Consider the following 6,000-nt stretch of genomic DNA (forward strand, 5'->3'; position numbering starts at 1 on the left):
CCTCTTCAAAAGCATTGGGTTGATTCTAAATTTATGTAAGAGTCCATACGGATCTTATAATGTCCACTAAATGGACGATTACGAGGCTAACATGTGCAGTGATGCTACATAATCAAACAGCTATGAAAGTAAGTATGGTCATACAGGGCAAGAGGTACTCACAAGAGCAATGCAGTGTGCAGTATAGTTGCGAGATTCTGTGGTCCCTTGAGAACGAATGTTCTTCTGCTAACAGTTTTCGTACAAGTGAGACATTAAGGCAAATGCAGAAATGTAGTTCAAATTCTGATGTGATATCATAGACAGTACCTTACGCTGCAGCCGAGACCAATGTGTAACAAGATTATTCCAGTCACCGTCGGATAAATGTAGCATCAGAGACTTTACAGAAATTTTGTTCAGAGGCTTGCCATCGAAGTGCGCTTGCCTCAGGTAGGAACGGTACTTCATCAACGAGTGCTCGAAAAACGCAACCAACCCTTGCTCGTCATCACAATCCAGTTTGCGCCTCACCTATTTAAAAGAATGAAATCTTGTGTCTTCTGTCAGCAGAACATATGCAGTAATGACCATGAATAACATTAGTACATTACTTACGCGTAAGTTGCGGAGGAAGACTAGAATTTTTTTTGTGTCTACGGTATAATATTTCCATGAAGGAAAGATGCGCACAAAGTTCCTGACAACAACATAAGCTTCGTCTTCTAAACTGGGAAGAAATGTAACCTTGGAAAGTTAGAGCAAGTACCTTGATGGGTGAATAAGATAGAGCATCTTCCTCTGACTCCTCCACTAGGGAGCTACATTGACTTAGGTCTCCCTCTAGCTCAGAATCACTGTTAGGATCATATTCTGAGCATGAATCTATAGGTGGAGAGTGTTTGCATTGCATTGCATCCAGACTTGATTTCAGTCCCTTAATGCCAAGTTTGACAGCCATGGCATTGTTCTGCTTTATTCTTTTCATACGCGCAAGCTCATAATCATTATGATGCTGTTTAGAATCTGAGATTCATGAAAACATAAAAAGTAGTCAGATTGTCTATGGAATGCATTGCGGTTTCAACTCGAAGTGTGTCTCCCTATAAACCCCTGCATATGCAAAGTTCACCTCCCCAACCGTGCTGACCAGACCACACACAGAGATACACACCCGAGCGGCGAACATGCATTTTCGAAACTAATTTAGGAACATTTAGCTGACCAATTAAACAACTCTGTTTTAATAATATCAGATTCGTATTTGAACAACTAAGCTCGTTTAGCTTGATGGGTGGAGTAGTGTTATTATGACATGAAGCATGTATCCTGATCGTATAGCGATCATAAAAGGGGGAAACTCTAAGCATATATTTTTTAGCAAAAGAGGGTTTCCCCTCTGATTTCTATTAAAGAAACCACCACGGAACCAACATGATTAATTAAACCCTAAGCATGATCAATTAAACCGTATTATGGTTGTGCCATGGCAGATTTGAAGCTGCAAACCAGTGAAATGATATTTAGCATCCATTGTTTGCTTCAAACTAAGAACTAAATTCTAAGAGCTGAAAAGAAAGTAGAGTAACCAAGTTAAGATCTATTTTCTGGTTGAGATCAAAAAGTTGAGGAGATATGAAGTACCACCTCTCTTGCGGCACCGTGTAGGCATCGGGGGTGCGATGGCTGTCGGTGGCGTTGAAGCATATCTGCGACGGTAGACGGGTGCATCGGGGGATAAGTCCCGTTGCGGTGGAAGAGAAGATCGTGTGAGTGGCCCCGACAAAGAGGACGACGGCGCCGATGAAGCAAGAGGACGCGATGCAAGGCTATTGGTCCGTCGCCGTGGATGAGAAATGTCCATATCTAGCAGTGGACGACGCGGTCTTGGTAGGCGCTCCGGCATGCTGGAGGACGGTGGCGATGGATGTGGTGGAGGACGGCGGCGATGGATAGGGTGGCGGACGGAGGCTGGTGTGGGAATGCGGTGTTCTAGCGCGGACGGTGTATGAATGGGAAAATAGAGGGAGAGGTACGGGGAACCATGTCTTTGGGACGCGCCTGTCTGAAATATGGGAAAGTTACGAACTTATCCCCCGTTTCAAATTTGGACGTCTCGTCGGTTGGGGATAGGACGGTAATCTCGCATCTCCCAAATATTTGCCGGTAACTATTTCGGGCAAGGAGAGGGTGTTTTGCCGCCCACGGTGTATGAACGTGGCTGACAGGTAGGGCGGTTGTGTCACGTCTGATGGAAGTTACACATTTGCCCCTATTTAAAATATTAGCCTACATCGATTTCGGGCGAGGAGAGGGTGTTTTGCCGCCCACGGTTGGCGCCCACGGTGTATGAACGGGGCTGACAGGTAGGGCGGTTGTGTCACGTCTGATGGAAGTTACACATCTGCACCTATTTAAAATATTAGACTACATCTATTTCGGACGAGGAGAGTTTGTTTTGCTGCCCACCGTGTATGAATGGGGAATGGAGGGAGAAACAGAGGTCTTTCGGACGAGCTTGAATCAAATGAGTTTTGCCGCCCATGTTTGACGCCCACCGTGTCGGAATGGGCTCAGAGGCGGTCGTGTCATGTCTAATTGAAGTTACTAACCTACCTCTATTTAGAGCAGTGGAAATCGGGCCGATGGATTGTCCGTGTAATGGATAGATAGTAATTTCCATCTCCCAAACACTTGGCTTCGGGCAACCGATGTGGGAGTGGAAATTTTGCTGTTTCTTTTGAATTTTGGGACAATAAGCATCCACGTTTACCCTGGCAAATAAATTCGAATCCATTTTGTATTCCTATCTGAATCTTTATAAATCATTCTATGTGTTTTTATATATCTTCAAAAGGACGACAAAGATATATTCCACTGTCATATATGAATATGGTTTACAAATGCCGATACTCAAATTCAGAAACTAGAATCCAGTTTAAGGTGAATTCGAATATTTGGAACACTTCATGTCCAACTCAAATGTCACACGCAGCATAATGTGTACTCCCATTTAGATATGTACACAAGCGATGTATCAAGATTCAAATACCGAGTCAATCAACCAAGAATGTACGGAACTAACAGACATATAAACACTTATATAGTATATGGATCAATAATATCAACTAACATACATAAGCCAGGCCGCTGTACTTTTTTTTGGCTACAACAGCATCCTTTTTTAGCCAGCATCTTGGCCCTTTCCGATGCGTGCCACTTATGGTCCATCTATACTACTATTGCTGAATGCACATTCAGCCCGATTGGCATATTTGTAGGTCTGGCACAGCAATCCAAATGAAATGTCTCCGAGTCTTATCAATTAATACAGACTTATGCTCAAATAAAATTACAAACAAAAAAAAATTATTACATGATCTCTAAAACAAATGGTTTGATTGATTACATGAACAGAGAACACAAAGGTTATTCAACTATGGAAAGAACATTTCACCTATGATTTACCAAGTAGGAATTTAATTTCCTTTTTTCCTTCAGGACCTTAACAATCTGGTCAGTCTCAGCTTGCTTCGTTTTGAAATCCACCAAATATTTAATGGTTGTCTTGAGTACTGCTTGTGATTGTGCTATTTGCTTTCTCAACATGTCAACTTCATCTCTAAGTGCAGAAGCAGAATCTCTTTCTACCACTTGTTTGGCCTGTAGAGCATCAGCAGTTGGCAATTCATAATGCACGATTGGGCCGGTGCCACTGCTGTGGGATGATGCAACGTCCATGGGGACCTCGCTCTTTGATCTTGGGCTAACCTGTTTTGCCATTAAAGTTCCGATTGGATTCAGAAAAGTTGAAGTTAGCAAAATATCTCAACTGGGAGTTATAACAGCAAACCAGTTAAACAAACAAGGAATTAAAGAGTTTTAATTGGATGCTGAAAAGTAGTTATTAACATCATTGTAACCCGCTGTTGCAGCAGCAAAGCAGTTAAACAAACAAGTAGATATTTAAGTTAAGGCAAACAGGTAATTCTTAACAGTAAGTATCAAACACATAGATAGGCGTAGTCTACAATATGATTAACAGGCTGTGCCATTATGTAATCAGTAGCAAACTAAATTAAGCCAAGCAACATAAATGAACAATTTTGCAATAAGTGGCTAACTAAAATTCCGAGAAGCAGGTAACTGAACTTGCGCTAGTTCTTTGTACAGGCACACTGCAACTTCTTTTTTGCTTACAAGGTTGTACGAAGGAGTCCATGGCATCAATTGCTTGGATACACAGTCCCAATACTTCTTTCTTCCCACACTGCATGGGAAGTCGAATGGTTAATCTGGTAAGATGGTGCGTCCTTGATATGTTATATGAGGACGTGTAGTCATACTAGTTGTAGCCAAACACATCACACTGGCTTTTACTGTATATTTCATGCGATTACTTTTGGCATATCGAGATCTAAGCAATCTACAATAGGATGAAAAGACTGGCATCCTTCACATTATTGGCGAACTCAGTTCATAGAAACAAGCAATTCAACCATTCAGGGTAAATCAAAAGCGCCACTGGAATATTTTTCACTATCCAATCATACACGCAAAAAGGGGCGACGCCACCATAGGGGCTGGTATGGGCGGCTGCCTCAGGTGGCTGGAAAGTGTGCACCTAGTTTGAGTCGTCCAGGTTGGCCCATGCTAGTTTTGTTCGTCCCAACGCACGAGCAGGCAATGTAAAAAATGAAGAAAAATGTTTCAATTTGGATGGGCCAATAACATAAGTGCAAGTCAGGCCCTATAGAAGGCTCGCGGCCCAAACGAGCGCCTCCCATATCGATCAACAGCAGGAAAAATCCCAATCCATTCGCTCCAGCCTCCAGTCTGGTTCGCTCCTAACCTAGCCGCCACTGGACAGACCGACACAGCACTTCCTCGCGCCCTCGTTGGAGGGCGGTCGCGGGGCTTCAAGCGAATAGAAGGACAAGAAGATGAAGATCCAACCCTGGGTGTAGCCTGTTTGGGAGGCAGCGGTGGCAGCACGGGCATGGCATCGAGCTTGCGCAAACAGACAGTCGCAGCTTGCAAGAGTAGCATGCGCAACGAGCAAGTACATCACATCCCTGATTATATCTAATTCAACTCTTCAATTTATGGCCAATAGTTAAACCTGACGGTGTTGTAAAACTGCTTGTATGTAGGGAATCTATGAGAAAATGAAACCAATTTCTACTTATTTTATAACTCCCCCAATCAATACTGAACTGACTGAATCTAATGTATCTAATCAAGTTTCCGGTGCAAACATACAAGCTCATGTTGTTCTTGAGCCTGAAGTGTCTAATGAACAGACTGCTAATGAAGGATTTGATGCAAACATTTTACATGCTCCTGGTGATGAACATATAGTGTCTAATGAGGGATCTAATGCAAGCATTTTGTAAGCTCATTGAAGGATTTAGTGTCTAATGATGATCTACTATGTTGAGAGAGACAGAGATTTGCAGGCATTGATGACAAGCAAATTATAGTGCATTTTCATAGCTTGAGGAAACGTCGAGGCCATCTACCAGAAAGTCCCCGTATCATGACAACATAGCATAAATACTTTTCTAATCTGTTGTTTGAAACTATTGGCATACTTGTGCAGGATAGATATATTGATATGCAGTTTGCGCACTGGTTATACATGCAATTACACTTCGATATTTTCAGCCAGAGAACGAATAATTCAAGCAGGTACAGACCATGTTTGTAGTCCTTGTACACCATGTTGCATTTTGTGTTTTTTGGTGCTTGCATCATTTAGTGTTTATAATCTAAACTACTTTGGATCATTAGCTGGTTTTCAAAGTGCATGTAGCTTCACATTTCTCAAGTTATGTTGATTTCCGGAGTGCAAGTACCTTCGTATTTTTTAAGTTAAATATTCTCCCCTGGTAACTTGAATTCGTGGATCAGCCACTTCACACAAATCATACACGAATGCCAGTACGAATTAAATGAAATGCAGGGACTTACGCTAGCTCATTGTACAAGCTCACTGCAGCTCTGCTTGCGCTTGGGATG

The sequence above is a fragment of the Triticum urartu genome, chromosome 7A (assembly GCF_056163025.1).
Source record: "Triticum urartu cultivar PI428250 chromosome 7A, HENAU_Tu73, whole genome shotgun sequence".
Lineage (NCBI taxonomy): Eukaryota > Viridiplantae > Streptophyta > Magnoliopsida > Poales > Poaceae > Triticum > Triticum urartu.